The sequence below is a fragment of the Scyliorhinus canicula genome, chromosome 19 (genome assembly GCF_902713615.1).
Source record: "Scyliorhinus canicula chromosome 19, sScyCan1.1, whole genome shotgun sequence".
Taxonomy (NCBI): Eukaryota; Metazoa; Chordata; class Chondrichthyes; order Carcharhiniformes; family Scyliorhinidae; genus Scyliorhinus; species Scyliorhinus canicula.
Window position 1 is genome coordinate 11,828,265 of NC_052164.1, and position 20,377 is coordinate 11,848,641.

The 20,377-nt window shown below is 47.2% G+C and overlaps 1 protein-coding gene across 2 annotated transcripts in view; it reads left to right on the plus strand.

Annotated features, from left to right (window-relative positions):
- The first annotated feature begins 1,670 nt into the window (after positions 1-1,670).
- LOC119954340 (transcription factor Sp6-like) overlaps positions 1,671-20,377 on the plus strand; it is a 33,137-nt gene continuing 14,430 nt past the window's right edge. Inside the window, exon 1 of one of the 2 annotated variants that reach the window (XM_038779503.1) lies at positions 1,671-1,693. The gene's annotated coding sequence lies outside the window, so the exon portion shown is untranslated. Of the gene's footprint in view, positions 1,694-18,509; positions 18,802-20,377 lie in introns of those variants that run through there. The other variant, XM_038779502.1, reaches the window with a different exon arrangement.

Here is a 20,377-nt window from a genome sequence, read left to right on the forward strand (position 1 = left end):
CCGAGAGTTCTCGTCAGAGTAGGCCACATGATTATGGGCCTGTAGCTTTTACATCTGTCTCTAATTGGTCTGTGCATCTCTTCCACTAACATCTTTCCATTATTTGGTCATCTGTAATGAAATTCCAATAGAATAAAATTCCCTTTTTCCCTATTATTGAACATCCTTGACATTTTCACCACAAACGGTATTATCCCGTACGATAAAACTAACCTGCTACAGAAATGGTAGAGCAATGTGACTGTTGGTCATTTCTAAATTGCCATTCTTTTTCTCAGAGACCATTGTTACAACTGAGCGGGAGGATGGTGTTGCAATCGTTGTGCTGTTGTCCTAATCATCTGCAGAATTGAAGACATCTAGTGAGAGTATTGGAATTTGAATTCAGTAAAAATAATTGTGGAATCAAAATGCTGTGGCATCAACATGAGGGAACATGAAACAGGAAGGTTGCTGTTATAGCCCCGGGGAGGCAATCTGCCGTCCTACTCCTGTCTGGCCTATATGTCACTTCAATATTCCACCAATTCGATCGATCCTAAACTGACCTCTGAAATGGCTCAGTTGTAGAAGACATCCTACCCGGACCCTTGTACAAACAAATAGAAATGATCACGAAATGCCAGGCTTGCTGACAGACCACAAAATAGATCATGCCCTTTAGATTGGCCCTTTGTGGAGCCGGTTTATGTAACTCGTGTCGTCAAAGGTGCCTACAAAGCAAAACAAAAATTGTCTCCGTTTCTTCCTTTTAGTATCTCCTAAACGTCAAGAAATCGCAATTTCCAGAACAGCTCTGGGGAAATTCTTATCCTTTTAAATGTAGAATGTGCTATCTTACAAAACTCAACAATTTGATCTTATTCGGCTCAGACATTTCACTGAAACTATATGTTCCGCTCAATCGCCAAAGGCAAGGAGTTGCAGTTCGTGCTTTTAAATTCAAAAACACACAAAAAATGTTCTTAATTGATACAACAATCCTGAAACTTTAATGATTGTTTTACTTTCAGTGAAAGTTTAGAGTTGTTGAAGGCTGTACGTTTAGGGCTAGTGCTAAGTGATTTATTTTTTTTTGGATTTTGCCAAAATCTTAAATTCACTAAATCAGATATTCGGGCCCAGACTTGACACCTGATATAAAAAAAACAGGAAATCGAAATTCCGCTCACTTCATTCCAATGTTGGGTCGGGTCCTGACTCCCGATTCTGAATGTGTTTCCTGTCGGGACCTGGTCAGTAAACTCGACCCCAGCTAACACAGTGCAAAACACCTCGGGGATGGGCTCGAGTTTGTCCAGTGACCCGGCTTAGCCTGGGATTCGGATTTCCCGGTATGTCACACTCTGAGGGCATCGGGAAGAAGCTGCAGGACGATCCCATTGCCAAGGGATCCCTTCACCCTCTGACCCATTGTAATAACATTGAATAACCCGTTCCTGGTCAAGATATACCAGGCAAATCCCTACATATCACAACGTTGGGATCTGTCTCTCTCTCTCTTTTACACACACACACACAATCTAATTCCTTGACTAAACTTTATAGGATCCACCTGCGCCTATAAGGTTGGAGCTGAGGTTTGATGTGGTAAATGAACGGAAATAGCTGTTTGTATACCAGCCCAGTACAAAGGTAGAAGATGTGTACATTCTGAGTTGAACAGTCTTTGCTGTTAATTCCTGGGCCACAGGTAAGGTCTGACGGATGAATAGGAGGGCTCGGTAGAAATTACCTTCGCGGCTTTAGTTCTGGACTCCAGGCTGGACTGCAAAGTAAGATTTGCCTTTTATTATTAACTCGCTCGGGGGGAAAGTCTCTTCGCGTTTCGCAGCCAGGGAATTGCTTGCCCAGTCAGCTGTGTACAGCTCCCTGGTTTGGCGTTTGGAGGATTTCCCCTTCATGGCTACAGAAACATACATTTGAAAAAAAACCCAAATTATTCCTGCATTTTATTTTGTGAGTTGCACTCTCTTCATTTTCCGATCGGCAGCCGAAACAAACTGGACGGAAATGTTCTCTGCCAAAGCGGTTTTGTGTTTTCCTTTTTTAAAGTTTGCGATGAATTGATGAGTTTTCCCTCAATCTCTTTCTTTGCTCTCGATATCCACATTCCTCCAAATCGCGCCTTCCCCGGCGGTGCTGGCAGATACATCTTACAAAGGTCTCTCTTTGTCAAAGACAGGTTTATTTGATGGAACTGCAGACCTGCGGATTTTACAGAGGAAAGACTCAGATTCTGCATAGGGGACGCCTTCATTTCTGCCCCTACACTGTAATCGTGTGTGTGTGTTTTGTGCGCTTGCCTTTTGAAACTTGACGATCCCAACCATTCCTGGCTGCTCTCTCGCATTCTACCCACCATAACTTGAGGTTATGCCGTCCTCCTGAACCCACAATAAGCCCCCTACCCCAACACCCCTGCGCTCGCTGACCTACACTGACTCCAGGTCAAGCAACCTCCTGGCCTTGATATTTTCATCCTTGTTTTCAAATCCTTCCGTGGTCTCACCCCTCCCCATCTCTCTATTCCCCCCAGTTCCACAACCCTCTGAGATACCTACTCTCCTCTAATTCTAGCTTATGGAGCATCTTCGATTTTGATCGTTCCCCCAGTGCTGGCGGTGCCTCTGTTTGCCTGGGCGCCAAGTTGGAATAATAGAATCCCTACAATGCAGAAGGAGGCCATTCGGTCCATCGAGTCTGCACTGACCCTCCGAAAGAGGACTCTATCTCGGCCCATTCCCTGCCCTATCCCAGTAACCCCTCACATTGATCATGGCCAATCCACCTAACCTACCCATAGTACCATAGAATTCCTTCAGCGTCGAAGAAGCCCATTCAACCCATCGAGTCTGTGCCAACCCTCTGAAAGAGCACCTTATATAAGCTGACTCCCCCACTCTATCCCCATAACCCCACCTAACCCACATAGCTTTGGCCACTAAGGGACAATTTAGCATGGTCAATCCACCCAACCTGCACATCTTTGGAATACGCTCCCTAAACCTTTCTGGCTACTACCTCTCTGCTTCTTTAAGACATTCCCTAAAACCCTACCTTGTTGACCAAGCTTGAGGGCATCTAAGATAACTCTGCTCGTGTGGTGTCATTCTTATAATGTTCCTGTGAGATGCTTGGGACATTTTATTACATTTAAAATGCTGTCTAAATATAAGTTATTATCGTTATTTTGTGTGCCGGCATGTCTATCTTGGTGCAAGTATGTGTATGTGTGCTGTGTGTGCCTGTGTTGTGTGCTGTGTTATGTATGTGTTGTCTGTACATATATGCACGTGTGTTGTGTGCTTTGTGCATATGTGTACACATTGTATGCTGTGTGTGCATATATGTGTGTTCTGTGTATATGTATGTGTGTGTTGTATGTACATATATGTGTGTGTTGTGTGCTGTGTATGTATGTGTTTAGTAAGAAGTCTTACAACACAAGGTTAAAATCCAACAGGTTTGTTTCAAACACTAGCTTTCAGAGCACTGCTCCTTCCTCAGGTGAATGTTGTGTTGTGTTTTGTATGTGTTGTGCGTCATAATTGCTTATGTTGTGTATTATGTGTGCATATATGTGTGTGTGTTGTGCATGCAAAAGTAATTGTGTGTTTTGTATGTGTATGTGTTGAGCAGTCCATAAGGTGCCCGGGATAGGCTTGAATTTTTTAGCCAAGACTAAATTTCTGACCTGTGAGATGTTTCAGGAGATTCAACTGTAGGTTAACAGGTGACCAAATCTAACATTAGACATAGACATAGAACTTACAGTGCAGAAGGAGGCCATTTGGCCCATCGAGTCTGCACCGACCACTTAAGCCCTCACTTCCACCCTAACCCCATAACCCAATAACCCCTCCCAACCTTTTGGACACTAAGGGCAATTTAGCATTGCCAATCCACTTAACCTTTGGACTGTGGGAGGAAACCGGAGCATCCGGAGGAAACCCACGCAGACACGGGGAGAACGTGCAGACTCTGCACAGACAGTGACCCAGCGGGGAATTGAACCTGGGACCCTGGCGCTGCGAAGCCACAGTGCTAGCCACTTGTGCTACTGTGCTGCGTTTTAAAAGCAACGCAACAGATTCTCGGAACCATCTTTAACTCTTTTTTAAAAATTCAACTAACTTTGGGAACTAAGCTAAATCTTAAAACCAGGTGACCGATTCATCTAAGCCTAACTCAAATGTGCAACCCTCCCTCCTAAGGTTGAAATACTGTGGCTAATTTTCTTACTCTGAGAATATTGCTGCTGCAGCGCTGCTGGTCCACAGTATCTCACAGCACAGAAGGTCATCATTCAGCCCTTCGTACTTGTGCATACTCTTTGAAAGAGCTTAACAATTAATCCAACTCCATTGCTTTTCCCTAAAGCCTTCTATATTTTTCTTTTTTGTGGTATTTATCAAATCTTCCCTTTTCAGATCATAATAAATTTCTGTGGGAAACGTCATTTGCCTATTTCCCCTCTCATCCACTTACCGATGATTGTATCTCTGCATTCTTTGGTTACTGACCCTCTTTTATTTATTGCTTTTACTTACCATCTACTCTATCAAAAAGTTACATAATTTTGAACACCTCTAATAGATCTCTCCTTACATTATGCAAGTCCCACTTGCAAGTAGGAGCATGAATGCTAAATTTAAACTTAAACAAGGCAAGTCTTCCTGTTTACCCAATTCATAATTGGGACAACACGGTGGCAAAGTGGTTAGCACTGCTGCCTCACAACGCCAGAGACCCGGGTTCGATTCTGACCTCGGGTGACTGTCTGTGTGGAGTTTGCATGTTCTCCCCGTGCCTGCATGGATTTCCTCCGGGTGCTCCGGTTTCCTCCCACAGTCCAAAGGTGTGCAGGTTAGGTGGATTGACCACACTAACTTGCCCCTAGCTGGGGTTACAAGGATAGGGCGAGGGACTGGACCTGGGTAGGGTGCTCCTTCAGAGGGTCGGTGCAGACTCAATGGGCTGAATGGCCTCGTTCTGCGCTGTAGGAATTCTATGATAATAAGAAGTGTGTTTCTGTGTCAGTAAGTGTATTGGTGTGTCACTGTGTATGTTTGTGTGTGTGCGTTTGTGTATCGGTGGGTTTCATAGATTACATAGAACGTACAGTGAAGAAGGAGGCCATTCAGCCCATCAGGTCCGCACTTCAGCCCTCACTTCCACCCTATCCCCCTAACCCAATAACCCCTCCTAACCTTTTTGGTCACTAATGGCAATTTATCATGGCCAATCCACCAAACCTGCACATCTTTGGACTGTGAGAGAACACCGGAGCACCCGGAGGAAATCCACGCAGACATGGGGAGAACGTGCAGACTCCGCACAGACAGTGACCCAGCGGGGAATCGAACCTGGGACCCTGGTGCTGTGAAGCCACAGTGCTATCCACTTGTGCTACCGTGCTGCCCGAGTGTGTTTCAGTGTGTGTGCATCAGTGTATGTGAGTATCAGTATGTATCAGTGCATGAGGCATTGTGTGTGTGTGCATGAAGTGTGTGTCAGCGTGTGTATCAGAGCATGTGTCATTGTGCGTGTGTGTGTGTCAGCGTGTGATTCAGAGCATGTGTCATTGTATGTGTGTGTCAGTGTGTGTATCAGAGCATGTGTCGTTGTATGTGTGTGTCAGTGTGTGTATCAGAGCATGTGTCGTGTGTGTGTGTCAGCGTGTGTATCAGAGCATGTGTCATTGTATGTGTGTGTCAGTGTGTGTATCAGAGCATGTGTCATTGTGTCAGCATATGTTTGTGGGTGTCAGTGTATGTGCGTGTCAGTATGTATCATTGGGTGTGCCATTGTGTGCATATTGGTGGGTGCCAGTATGTGTGCATCAGTGTATATGTGAATCAGCATATAACAGTGGGGGTGTAATTGTGTCTCAGTGTTTGTGTGTGTCAGTGTATATCAGTGGATCTGTCAGGCAGCTAGTTCCGTAGCCTGTGTAGCCTAGAAATCCGATGCTAAGAACAGATGTCCAAGCAGAAAATGTATATTTTACAGCTAACATTTCAATAGACGTATGAAAAGTCTGATGATAGAAGCACGTTGACTACTTTGAAATAAAGAAACCTAACGGGAATAGACGTACACTGAAATATGTGTTGGTGAAACCAAAGAGTTTGAACCAGGCTTGCATATATCACCAGTGCTGATATTGGACTAGTATCGACTGAAATTGACAACAGATTGTCTATAACCAATTTATATTTTATGAAATATTGCCTGGAAAATATCGTGGAAGGCACGATTATTTAATTATCCGTTACAGTTACCAGGGGCTGGTTTAGCTCACTCAGCTAAATCGCTGGCTTTTAAAGCAGACCAGCAGCACGGTTCGATTCCCGTACCAGCCTCCCCGGACAGGCGCCGGAATGTGGCGACTAGGGGCTTTTCACAGTAACTTCATTGAAGCCTACTAGTGACAATAAGCGATTTTCATTTCATTTCATTTTCATTTCATTTCAGTGCATGTGGAGGTCATTCAGCCCATCCAGTCTGAACCAAACCTCCGAAAAGAGCCCTCCAATGTGGCCAACTCTCCGCCCCTATCCCGTGACCCAGCACATTGATTCTGGCCAATCCACCTAGCCTACCCATCTTCGGACTGTGGGAGGAAACCGGAGCACCTGGAGGAAATCCATGCAGACACGGGGAGAACGTGCAAACTCCACACAATCATCCAAGGCTGGAGTTGAACCCGGGTCTCTGGCGCTGTGAGGCAGCAGTGCTAACCACTGTGCCACCGCGCCAACCACAAAATAATGCATGACTAATTTTCTGTTCTAAATTTAACCATTTACCTGAAGGCCAGCTCGCTAAGTAACCTTACATTTTCCATCGGTTGTATATTTTATTAGTAATCCTTGAGATGTGAGTGTCATTGACAAGACACAACCTCTCTCTCCTTGAGATAGTGGTGGACATTTCTCTTGAACAACCGGCAGTGGTTTTAATGCAACTGAGCAGCTAGCTGGGGTCCAGCAGGTTAGTATGGGGACAGGAGTCACATACTGGGCAGCAAAAACATAGATATCCTACTCTAAAGTGCATTTGTGTTGGCCAAATGGGTTCTTGGATAATGGGAGAACTTCGTGATCACTTACTGAAGCCATCCTGCCTGCAAATGTGAGCTCACTGTCTAGGTTACTAATCCAGTAACCTGGCCATCGACCGCTTGCATTTGTACAGCGCCTGTAACTGCTAAAACATTCCAACGATCATTACCCTCCAAAACTGCACCAAGCCACATGAAGCAGATGGCAGAGTGGGTGGTGTGGCTGCTCTGAGCTAGAGGCTTCTGATTCAAGTCAGGTCTGTGCTCAGAACGTGGCCAAACAGGTTGAGTGCGTCAACCTGCAAAGTATTTCCAAAGGCAGACAGACCCCTGTGTCAGCCACCCTTGCTCTCCTCAAGCTATAAGCCTCTGGAGACATTTGAAGGATCGGCTTGGTGCAGGAGAGTTTGGGGAGGAAGTTCCACTATTTTTCAGGACTCTGAAACTGAGCACCGTGTCTGACCTGCTATTTCAAATTATTTGGGGGGACTGCGCTTTCTCAAAAATTGGCAGACCGCGGTTATTTGTGACTCCGGTCATTCTGACCTGTATTCCGTTTTGAAATGTTCGGCCACACGTCCATTCTGAAAATGGGTTACTTTAATTTCGATCATGGGAGGACAGTCTGCCCCAAGTGCGGCGTTTTAATGCGAGTCCGCACAGAGAAGGCCAATGAGATAATGGTCGAGATTAATTGGTGAATTTAAAATGGGAATGAGGAATTAACCCCCAAAATCAGCTCCACAAACACTTCAAAAAGTGAATCATGTTCGAATAACACTAACAGCATGGAAAACCGATGGCAGTTGGTGAGAATCAGTATGAGGTTGAGAATTGATTCTGAAAGGTGTGGTTTAACGTTTTTAGTTGGAACAGCTGCTTCGTTTTGTTCTGGGAACAGATGGTGGTTCCATTGACCAAATGAATAAATTTAAGCAGAACAATATCGTCAAGAAATGTTAAATTGTTCAGCTCCACGAGTCGGGGTTGCAATGTGTCGATCGTGAACACATATATAAATTATTTCGGAAGTATTTTGCAAAGCCTTAGCTCCTAAAAAGTAATTTAAGTCTTTCCCCTAATATAGTTATTCGCAATATTTTGAACTGTCTCTCTCTCACACACACTTTGCACAGGTGTAGTTTATCTCTCACACACACTTTGCACACGTGTAGTTTATCTCTCACACACACTTTGCACAGGTGTAGTTTATCTCTCACACACACTTTGCACAGGTGTAGTTTATATCTCACACACACTTTGCACAGGTGTAGTTTATCTCTAACACACACTTTGCACAGGTGTAGTTTATCTCTAACACACACTTTGCACAGGTGTAGTTTATCTCTCACACACACTTTGCACAGGTGTAGTTTATCTCTCACACACACTTTGCACAGATGTAGTTTATCTCTCACACACACTTTGCACAGGTGTAGTTTATATCTCACACACACTTTGCACAGGTGTAGTTTATCTCTCACACACACTTTGCACAGGTGTAGTTTATCTCACACACACTTTGCACAGGTGTAGTTTATCTCCCACACACTTTGCACAGGTGTAGTTTATCTCTCACACACACTTTGCACAGGTGTAGTTTATCTCTTACACACACTTTGCACAGGTGTAGTTTATATCTCACACACACTTTGCACAGGTGTAGTTTATCTCCCACACACTTTGCACAGGTGTAGTTTATCTCTCACACACACTTTGCACAGGTGTAGTTTATCTCTTACACACACTTTGCACAGGTGTAGTTTATATCTCACACACACTTTGCACAGGTGTAGTTTATCTCTTACACACACTTTGCACAGGTGTAGTTTATCTCTTACACACACTTTGCACAGGTGTAGTTTATCTCACACACACTTTGCACAGGTGTAGTTTATCTCTTACACACACTTTGCACAGGTGTAGTTTATCTCTAACACACACTTTGCACACGTGTAGTTTATCTCACACACACTTTGCACAGGTGTAGTTTATCTCTAACACACACTTTGCACAGGTGTAGTTTATCTCTAACACACACTTTGCACACGTGTAGTTTATCTCACACACACTTTGCACACATGTAGTTTATCTCTAACACACACTTTGCACAGGTGTAGTTTATCTCTAACACACACTTTGCACACGTGTAGTTTATCTCACACACACACTTTGCACACATGTAGTTTATCTCTAACACACACTTTGCACGCATGTAGTTTATCTCCCACACACTTTGCACAGGTGTAGTTTATCTCCCACACACTTTGCACACGTGTAGTTTATATCTCACACACACTTTGCACGGGTGTAGTTTATCTCTTACACACACTTTGCACACGTGTTGTTTATCTCCCACACACTTTGCACACGTGTAGTTTATCTCTAACACACACTTTGCACAGGTGTAGTTTATCTCTCACACACACTTTGCACACGTGTAGTTTATATCTCACACACTTTGCACAGGTGTAGTTTATCTCTAACACACACTTTGCACAGGTGTAGTTTATCTCTAACACACACTTTGCACAGGTGTAGTTTATCTCTCACACACACTTTGCACAGGTGTAGTTTATCTCTCACACACACTTTGCACAGGTGTAGTTTATATCTCACACACACTTTGCACAGGTGTAGTTTATCTCTCACACACACTTTGCACAGGTGTAGTTTATCTCACACACACTTTGCACAGGTGTAGTTTATCTCCCACACACTTTGCACAGGTGTAGTTTATCTCTCACACACACTTTGCACAGGTGTAGTTTATCTCTTACACACACTTTGCACAGGTGTAGTTTATATCTCACACACACTTTGCACACGTGTAGTTTATCTCCCACACACTTTGCACAGGTGTAGTTTATCTCTTACACACACTTTGCACAGGTGTAGTTTATCTCTTACACACACTTTGCACACGTGTAGTTTATCTCACACACACACTTTGCACACATGTAGTTTATCTCTAACACACACTTTGCACGCATGTAGTTTATCTCCCACACACTTTGCACAGGTGTAGTTTATCTCCCACACACTTTGCACACGTGTAGTTTATATCTCACACACACTTTGCACGGGTGTAGTTTATCTCTTACACACACTTTGCACACGTGTTGTTTATCTCCCACACACTTTGCACACGTGTAGTTTATCTCTAACACACACTTTGCACAGGTGTAGTTTATCTCTTACACACACTTTGCACACGTGTAGTTTATCTCCCACACACTTTGCACAGGTGTAGTTTATCTCCCACACACTTTGCACATGTGTAGTTTATATCTCACACACACTTTGCACGGGTGTAGTTTATCTCTTACACACACTTTGCACACGTGTTGTTTATCTCCCACACACTTTGCACACGTGTAGTTTATCTCTAACACACACTTTGCACAGGTGTAGTTTATCTCTTACACACACTTTGCACACGTGTAGTTTATCTCCCACATACTTTGCACACGTGTAGTTTAGCTCCCACACACTTTGCACATGTGTAGTTTATCTTCCACACACTTTGCACACGTGTAGTTTATCTCCCACACACTTTGCACACGTGTAGTTTATCTCCCACACACTTTGCACACGTGTAGTTTACCTCCCACACACTTTGCACAGGTGTAGTTTATCTCTTACACACACTTTGCACACGTGTAGTTTAACTCACACACACGGAGTTACTCAGGGTAGTGTCCTCGGCCCAAATATCTCCAGCTGTTTCATCAATTACCTTCCGTCCAACATAAGGTCAGATGTGGGGATGTTCCCTGATGATTGCACGATTCCACATGCAAATAGAGCAAGATCTGGATAATATCCAGGCTTGGGCTGGCAAATGGCAAGTAACATTCGTGCCGCACAAGTGCAAGGCAATGACCATTTCCAATAAGAGAATCAAACCATCACCCATTGACATTCAATAGCATTACCATCACTGAATCCCCCATTGACAACATCCTGGGTGTTACCATTGACCAGAAACTGAACTGGACCAGCCATATAAATACTGTGGCTACAAGAGCAGGTCAGAGGCTAAGAATCCTACATCAGGTAAATCATCCCCTGACTCTCCAAAGCCTGTCCGCCATCTACAAAGCACAAGTCAGGAGTGTGATAGAATACTCTCCACTTGTCTGGATGAGTGCAGCTCCAAATACATTCAAGAAGCTCAACACCACCCGAGACAAAGCAGCCCACTTGACTGGCACCCTTTCCACAAACATTCAAACCCTCCACCACCGAGGAACATGACAGCTGTTTGAAACATCTACAAGATGCACTGCAGTAACTCGCCAAGGCTTCTTAGGCAGCACCTTCTAAACCCACAACCACTAACATCTACAAGGACAAGAGCAGAAGATACCTGGGAACCCCACCACATGGTGGTTCGCCCCCATGTCACTCCCCACCCTGACTTGGAAATATAATACTGTTCCTTCACTGTCGCTGGGGCAACATCCTGGAACTCCCTCCCTAACAACAGTGGGTGTATTTACACCTCAAGGACTGCAGCAGTTCAAGAAGGCAACTTACCACCACCTTCTGATGGGCAACAATTGATGGCCTAACCAGCGACACCCACATCCCGTAAATTAATTAAGAAGAACACAAACAGACACACACTTTGCATTGGTGTAGTTCTCACACACAGACACACACTTTGCATTGGTGATGTTCTCACACACACACAGACACACACTTTGCATTGGTGTAGTTCTCACACACACACTTTGCATTGGTGTAGTTCTCACACACACAGACACACACTTTGTATTGGTGTAGTTCTCACACACACACACAGACACACACTTTGCATTGGTGTAGTTCTCACACACACACACAGACACACACTTTGCATTGGTGTAGTTCTCACACACACAAACAGACACACACTTTGCATTGGTGTAGTTCTCACACACAGACACACACTTTGCATTGGTGTAGTTCTCACACACACACAGACACACACTTTGCATTGGTGTAGTTCTCTCACACACACACAGACACACACTTTGCATTGGTGTAGTTCTCACACACACACAGACACACAGACACACACTTTGCATTGGTGTAGTTCTCACACACACACAGACACACACTTTGCATTGGTGTAGTTCTCACACACACACAGACACACAGACACACACTTTGCATTGGTGTAGTTCTCACACACACAGACACACACTTTGCATTGGTGTAGTTCTCACACACACACACAGACACACACTTTGCATTGGTGTAGTTCTCACACACACACACAGACACACACTTTGCATTGGTGTAGTTCTCACACACACACACAGACACACTTCGCATTGCAGTGAAGATGTTTTCTCCCTCAGACACACGCATGCGCCTTGTTTCTGACTGGTTGTGCAGAATTGAAGGTGTATGTAGGTGTTTTTGAAAACGTCAGGCGGCATTCACTAAGGGGGCAGATAGGGATTTAATTAATAAAGAGCTATGCCCCTCTTTGGTATCCTCTCCATAAACCAGGTCTCCAAACTCTACTGGAGATGGGGGTCTAATTCTTCTTTGTAAAGGGAGATGAAAAAGATTTAGAAGATCACACAAATACTTTTACTCGGATCTGAACCAAATTAGCACGGGAGGCGCAAGTCTTAGAGCGCAAGCAGTGAGAAAGTGGGTTAGGCTATGGTCTGGATATCTTTCTCTTTGACCTTTACAGATTGCTTGGCGCGCTTGTTCAGGAGGGACTGTTACAACTATCTGCACCGTGACTTTCTAAAGCGATAGTTTAAACTGTATATAAACGCCCAAAGCAATGTCCTCGTTTAAGAATCAAGTTGGCTCTCGGCGTTAATCGTCCTTTTGTCGTATTTGCTATGAATTGAGTTTGGCTTTACCTAACAAAACAGTTGAGATTTCATTAAGCAATCTTGCCTGATCTCAATGAACAGCAAAGCTGATGATTTGTTGAAAGATCCTGCAAGCTCTCATGTTAAAAAAACTTCTCATTTTCAGACATTTATTTTGTTGACTGTCGCTTGTTTGCGGAATGGTCCTGTTTCTTATTCTGCATTTAATCTACATAAACGTGCGCCTTTTTTTTTTTCCAATTTCACCCATAAATCCGAATGGAAGAAAGAAACAGCGACCCGAGCACCAACATCTGAAATAACAATCTCTCTCCTTGTGCCCCCGCAATCTCTCGGCGTGACTCACAATTCTCCCGTTTGACCAGCAAACTAATCCCTCCGTCCACCCCGTAAAACCAACCATCCCAATGATTTCATTTTTGTAAAAAGTTTGAACACCGTGGAGTTTTCCAATTTGAGCAAGTCCATGGCGTTGGACTGTGAGTGGGCTGCAACTAACAGGCAGTTACCTCAAATAAACTACTTCCCGGATTGCCCAGAAATCTATTCTTGGTTTTGGTGTCGACTTGTGTTTGTACAGGCTTTCTCAGAAAGATTACCTTTCTGCCTAATATTTCACCCTTCTTCCCCCGACACGGTGCAGTCGATGTTCAATGGAAGCCCGAGAATACAGGGACCACATTATTGAATTCCTTAACTCTCTACCAACACGTTCTATATTCCAACTGAATAAAATTCTCATTATAAAACGACCTTAATTCAATCGCAACTGCTTGTGGCAAAGTACTGATCAAGAATCTGCAAAGAGGGACATGTTGCCCCAGGTCTAACTATGCAGACAGATGGGGAGATATTGAAATAATGTAGCACACGGCTACATTAAATGTGCAGATGACATTATTTATAGATTCGGTTGCGAACGCAAGCGTGTTTTTTTGCGAAATAAATTGAAATAATTACAATTACAACACAGAAGAGTCTGAAAAGTGAAGGGACCCGTTAATGTTTCAGTCAGAAGAATAATTAGCCTTCCAATAAAATAAAAATATGCTGGAAATACTCTGGCAGAATCTGTGGGGGGAGAAAGCGCCTCGAATCCAATATGACTTCTTCAGAACCCTCACCTTCAGGGTCTGTAGGAGAATCGTGGTGGACTCGGAAAGTTAGCTCCGTTTCTCTCTCCACAGACCCGCTGAGTACTTCCAGCATTTTCTGTTTTTATTTTAGGTTTGCAGAATCGGCAGTATTTTGCTATGAGTACTCCGAGGGTTTATCTATGTCTGTCCCCTTACCAATACTGAAGAGTTCTGCTCTGGATTGAAAACCTTTCTTTAAATTTATGTTTCGCCTTGAGATGGCGACTTATAAACGGTGGACAATTATAGAAAGAATATCACCATCAACGGTTCCTATATTTGTCCGGGTATGTCATTTCTGGAGTCCCCCCCCCCCCCCCCCCAGGATCTATTCTTCCCCCACCTCCCACCCCAACCCGCTCTCCTCAGCCCCTCAGTGAGCAGCCAGAGGCACAGTCTTGTCTGCTGCCGACAGTTCTACCTGCCCAGCGCTCCCCTCCACCTGATTGCCATGTTTCTGATCATCAAATCCTAAATGAGTCAACATTTCAAGCTGGATTGACAAGGCCACCATTTTTCCTCCCTGACTTCCACTCCCCTCCCCTCTTCCTGGCCCCATTTTCAGGCTACACCAACCATTATGGAACCTCGGTACCCTGTTTGATTCAGAGTTTCCATCCCGTCCCTCGCCACTTCCCCGCCTGCACAACTACTTCCCAATCCCTCATTCCACATATCCCCAAATGTGTCTCGCCAACAGTCCATCCTTCTCCATCCATCCAGCTGTGTAACTGTGTCCAAGTTCAGCTGCCCACATCCTGTCCTACCTGCATTCACCCACCCTGAGCTTCAAATCATTGCCCGCCAGTCCCATGGGCTCAGCTTGTCCGAATTCCTGCCCCTTCCTCCTGCCATGGACACAGGGCACCCGGGCAGCGATTTTGTCAATCAGGTGCTGCTCTCTGCCATACTTTCACAGTAGCTTCATTGCAGTGTTAATGTGAGCCTACTTGTGACACCAATAAAGATTTTATTACATTCATTCACTCTCAGCGGTTTAAAAAAAACCCAAGATAGGGCAGCACGGTGGCACAGTGGGTTAGCCCTGCTGCCTCACAGCACTGAGGTCCCAGGTTCGATCCTGGCCCCAGCTCACTGTCTGTGTGGAGTTTGCACATTCTCCCTGTGTTTGCGTGGGTTTTGCCCCACAACCCAAAGATGGGCTGGGTAGGTGGATTGGCTACGATAAATTGTCCCTTAATTGGAAAAAATGAATTGGGTACTGTAAACTTTTTAAAATGTTTTTTTTTTAAACCCAAGATCCCAACGTTTCCCGGACAAGCCTCCCACAACAGGCGCCGGAATGTGGCGACCAGGGGCTTTTCACAGTAACTTCATTTGAAGCCAATTTGTGACAATTAGCGATTTCCATTCCATTTTCATTTCATTTACTGACCAAGTTTTGGATCAGCCCCTCCTGATCTGTCTCCACTCCTTCCTTTGCTCCTCATCTTTATTCTAACCTCCTTTAGCAAAGCCCCTCGGAATGGCTTCCACATTAAACACAATAAAGGAACGCGTGTTGTTCCATCAGGACGTTGCCGGGGTTGGAGCGTTTGTGAGGAGAGGCCGGATTAGGCTGGGGGATTCTCCCCTTGGAGCAGAACAGGCTGAGAGGTCAGCACTGTTGCCTCACAGCGCCAGGGTCCCGGGTTCGATTCCCGCCTCGGGGCACTGTCTGTGGGGAGTTTGCACTTTCTCCCCGTGTCTCCCCAGAGCCAAAGATGTGCAGGTTAGGTGGGGGTTACAGGGAGTGGGCTCTTTCGGAGGGTTGGTGTAGCCTCGATCGGCTGAATGGCCCCCCCTTCAGCACTGTGAGATTCTATGGATCGTATGATAAGGTGTACAAAATGATGAGGGAAATAGATAGGGTAAACAGGAAGCCCCCCACCCCCAGTACAGGGGTCAACCGGGGAATATGGATTGAAGGCAATTGGCGGGAGATTTCGAGGGGATCTGAGGGGAAACACCCAGAGGGTGGTGGCGATTTGGAATTCACTGCCTGAACATTTAAGATGCATTCAGATGAGTAATTGAAACGCCAGAACAAGGCTACCGACTAAGTGCTGAAAAATGGGTTTAGAATAGACAGGTAGAATAGAGTAGCACAGACGCAATGGGCCGAAGGGTGTCTTTCTGTGCTGTCAAACTTTACGACTCTCTGGATCTTTCACAATAATATACAGATGAATGGCCCCCGTAATGCAATTGAATCAGAGGCTGTGATTTTCAAGTTGGAGCATTTGTAAATGATTTAGGTGGATGGTGCTGAGGGCTGGTGTTCACTACCTGCGGATCAATCATTGGGGTTGGCGGCTTGAGAGACAGGAGCTAACTTGCTGGGTCAAACAGAGTCGGGTCAGATCAAGTTCAACCCCCATCGGTTTCGTAATAACCCGCAAAACACCTCCACCTTCAAGCTGCAGATTGCAGGATTGTGCAGGAGAAAAACGAATGGATTCTGTGCCCAATTCCAGGCTCGGGGGGGGGGGGGGGGGGGGATCAGTTCAGTCTCACCCCCAGCCCCACCGCATCTGCTGAGAATGGGGTCTGTGTGGGGCGCGGGAGTCAATAGTCAAAGAGGGAATTCTGATCTTTATAATCTCACTCCTTCAAACCCGGCGGGCTGAGTTTGCACCATCTGCTGTGTTGTATTGAATAAATAAAGCAGAGCTGTGCTGGGATCTTGGCCATTGCCGAATCCGTTAACCTCTCAGCAATGTGTATTAAACAGGTTCATTGGACTGAAATAAACATTCATATCGCTGGGTATCTGAAAGCGCTTTAACACCAATGAATGATTTGGAAGAGTGATCACTGTTTTAATGTGACAGGGACGGGTTTTATTGAAGATTTAACCAGATCCTTTCAGAGTCTTTTTTGCTCTCATGGTCGTAAAATTGCATCAAAAAATGGAAGTGAATTTCAGACATCTAACACCCCCCTCCCCACATCCCCTCCCTCCCCTCCACCTCCCTCATCCCCTCCACCTCACTCACCTCCCCACCCCCTCCCCTCACTCACCTCCCTCCCCTCCACCTCCCTCATCCCCCTCATCCCCTCCCCTCCCTCACCCCCTCCACCTCCCTCATCCCCTCCCCTCACTCACCTCCCCCCTCCATCTCCCTCACTCCCCTCATCCCCTCCCCTCCCTCATCCCCTCCCCTCCCCTTCCCTCATCCCCTCCCCTCCCCTCATCCCCTCCCCTCATCCCCTCATCCCCTCCCCTCCCTCAGCTCCCTCCCCTCCACCTCCCTCATCCCCTCCCTGCCCTCAACCCCTCCCCTCACCCCCTCATCCCCTCCCCTCACTCACCTCCCTCCCCTCCACCTCCCTCATCCCTTCCCCTCCACCTCTCTCATCACCTCCCCTCCCTCTCCTCCCCTTCCCTCATCCCCTCCCCTACACCTCCCTCAACCCACATCACCTCCCTCACCCTCCCTCCCTCCCCTTACCCCTCATCCTCTCCCTCACCCCCTCAACCCCTCCCTTCCCCTTTATGCCCCTCATCCCCTCCCCTTTATGCCCCTCATCCCCTCCCCTACACCTCCCTCACCCCGTCCCCTCTCATTCCCTCCCCCTTCCTCACCTCCTCAACCCCGCCCTTCCACCCCTCACCCCACTTATCCCCTCCCCTCCCTCATTCCTTCCCCTCTACCTCCCTCCCCCCCCCCCCCTTACTCCCCTCATCCCCGTCCCCTCACCTCCTCACCCTCACAACACCCATCCCCTCCCCCTCCTCACCCTCACCCCACCCATCCCCTCACCTCCTCCCCCTCACCCCTCCATAAACAGAAATGGATCGGCCGAGTGTCAGTTCCGAGTCTGTGGTTGGCTGTTGGCGGGTTTTCTGTGAAGTTGGTGCCGAGTCAGAGTCTGGGAGGAGCCAGGTCCGACCCGCGGTAAAAAGAGCAACTCCTCAATCAGCCCGAGACAGAGACAGAGCAGAATGAGGAGAGAGAGACGCGGAGCCCAGCCCAGAGCAGCCTGAGCACAGCAACTACAGCAGCGCCCGGTCACCCTGAGCCTCCCCCCCGGGGCATTCACCCCCCTCTGTGTGCCTCCCTCCCCCCCCCCCCCCCGGGGCATCCACCCCCCTCTGTGTGTCACCCCGGAGACCCCAGCCACCCCCCCCCCGCAGCCACCCACCCTCCTCTCTGTGTCTCCCCCAGCCCCCCACCTACCCCTTCCCCGTGTCTCCCCCAGCCCCCCACCTACCCCCTCCCCGTGTCTACCCCCAGCCACCCACCCCCCAGTCTCCCTCTGTGTCTCCCCCAGCCAGCCACCCCCTCCCTCTCTGTGTCTCCCCCAGCCAGCCACCCCTCTCTCTCTGTGTCTCCCCCAGCCAGCCACCCCCTCCCTCTCTGTGTCTCCCCCAACCAGCCACCCCCTCCCTCTCTGTGTCTCCCCCAGCCAGCCACCCCCTCCCTCTCTGTGTCTCCCTCAGCCAGCCACCCCCTCCCTCTCTGTGTCTCCCCCAGCCAGCCACCCCCTCCTTCTCTGTGTCTATCCCCCCCCCCCCCCCCCAGCCCCCTCCCCAGCCCCAGCTCTGTCCTCACTCTCTACCTGGTGCAAGAGGCGCCTCTCAAAGAGCCGCCGTCATTCTCGAGGAAGTGAATTATTTGTTTAAATCGTTGCCAACTTCCGCACGGTTCAACTGGCTGAGGTTTTCCAGAGCGAGGAAAGAAAGCGGAGATTCACCCCCCTAACCCCCCATCTCCTCACCCACCCGCCGGTGGAAGAGCAGGTAAGCCCGCGACCTTTCCTCATTGCTCTGGGCCAGCACGGGAGCGCCTTTCGCCGGCCTGAATGTGCAACCCGGCGCCTGAAATACTGTATAGTGAGTGTGACAGAGGCGGGAGGGAAGGGACTGGTCCCGGGGTTCACCCTCTACCCCTGCACCCCACCCAGGACCCATTGGGCTGGGGGGGAGAGGTGAGTGGCAGGGGCTGGGTGGGAGACAGAGAAATGCCCCCATCTGCTGCCACTTGCCAATGGGAGACACAGTACAGAGAGAGCAGTAACTCTGACTGGGACCTGCTCCTCACTGAGAATCAATTCAGTGCCAGCACCACAACCTTCATGGGAATAAAGACAGAAAATGCTGGAAATATCCAGCGAAACAGAGAAACAGAGTTAAACGTTTCAGATTGATCACCTTGCCTCAAGAGGTTCTTTAAAACTTTGGTATTAATTAAATTGAGACTAATTATATTTCAGGACAGACTATTTCTGTATATCCTAGATTCGACCAAATGTTTAATCTATGTTCTCATTCAAGGAAGATATTCCCACCCCAGTTCTGAATATCTTACAAAGCAGGATTTCAAGAAATTGAACTTCAATTCAGTTAAAGAGATTCTGCTTTGCCAAGGTGTTAGTGGGGTAAACAGGGCGTCGGGACCGTCCGGACGGGCAGACGGGATTCTCTGAGCTCCTGTCTTCTACATATTTCATATCAATAGAATCATTTGCATTGCGCTTTTGTGGTTGATTGGTTTAGGGTTCAGGGCCACCCGTCAGGATGAAAGCAGCAGAAGGAAAGATGAGATATACAGGAAGTAACGATTGGGCAATGTTTGGGTCGAGTTTTACAGCCTGTACAATGCAGCCGAAGGGGGAAATAACTGGGAGATAGTTGCGGGTTAGAATAGGAGCGAGGGCGATGGATTCGGAATTGAATACAGTGCACAGTACAGGCTGTGCCTGTGTTTTCTATCCATTCCCCCCTTTAGTTGAAGACTATTAGAGAAAGAGACACTGCCTGGTTAACTGGGGCTCCTGCCAACTGCGACGAAGCAGCAGAGTTGGAGTATTGAAGCTCACATTATTGTTCGCGCGCCCCGCGTGAATATGCCGCGTCTTTTCACAATGCCACCGTCAACAGTCAATAGGAGGTGTCCTGATTTCACAAGCTCCCCGGGAGCTGAGCCAAGCCGGTAACTGCTTGGATTGATCCCGTTCCACATTTCGGACACTGCGCTTAAGAATTGAGGAATTAGATTGACCAGTCTTTGAGGAATTGTTGAACTCAATAGTTTAAGTAAGTCACCAGAATAGGTCGCCAGTGGCTCCTGCGGACGATACACAACTGCGGGAGTCACTTGTTCGTCTTTCAAAGTTCTTGGCCACAGGTTAAACTCCCAGGCCCAACAACTCGTGTATTGTGATCAAAAGTGTCGTTTACCGAGAACATCTAACAGCAGAATAGTCACGCACACACCCCCTTTACACCCCCTCTGCAACCCCCCTACACCCCCACTGCCCCTCCACACCCCCACTGCCCCTCTACACCCCCTCTGCCCCCCTACACCCCCACTGCC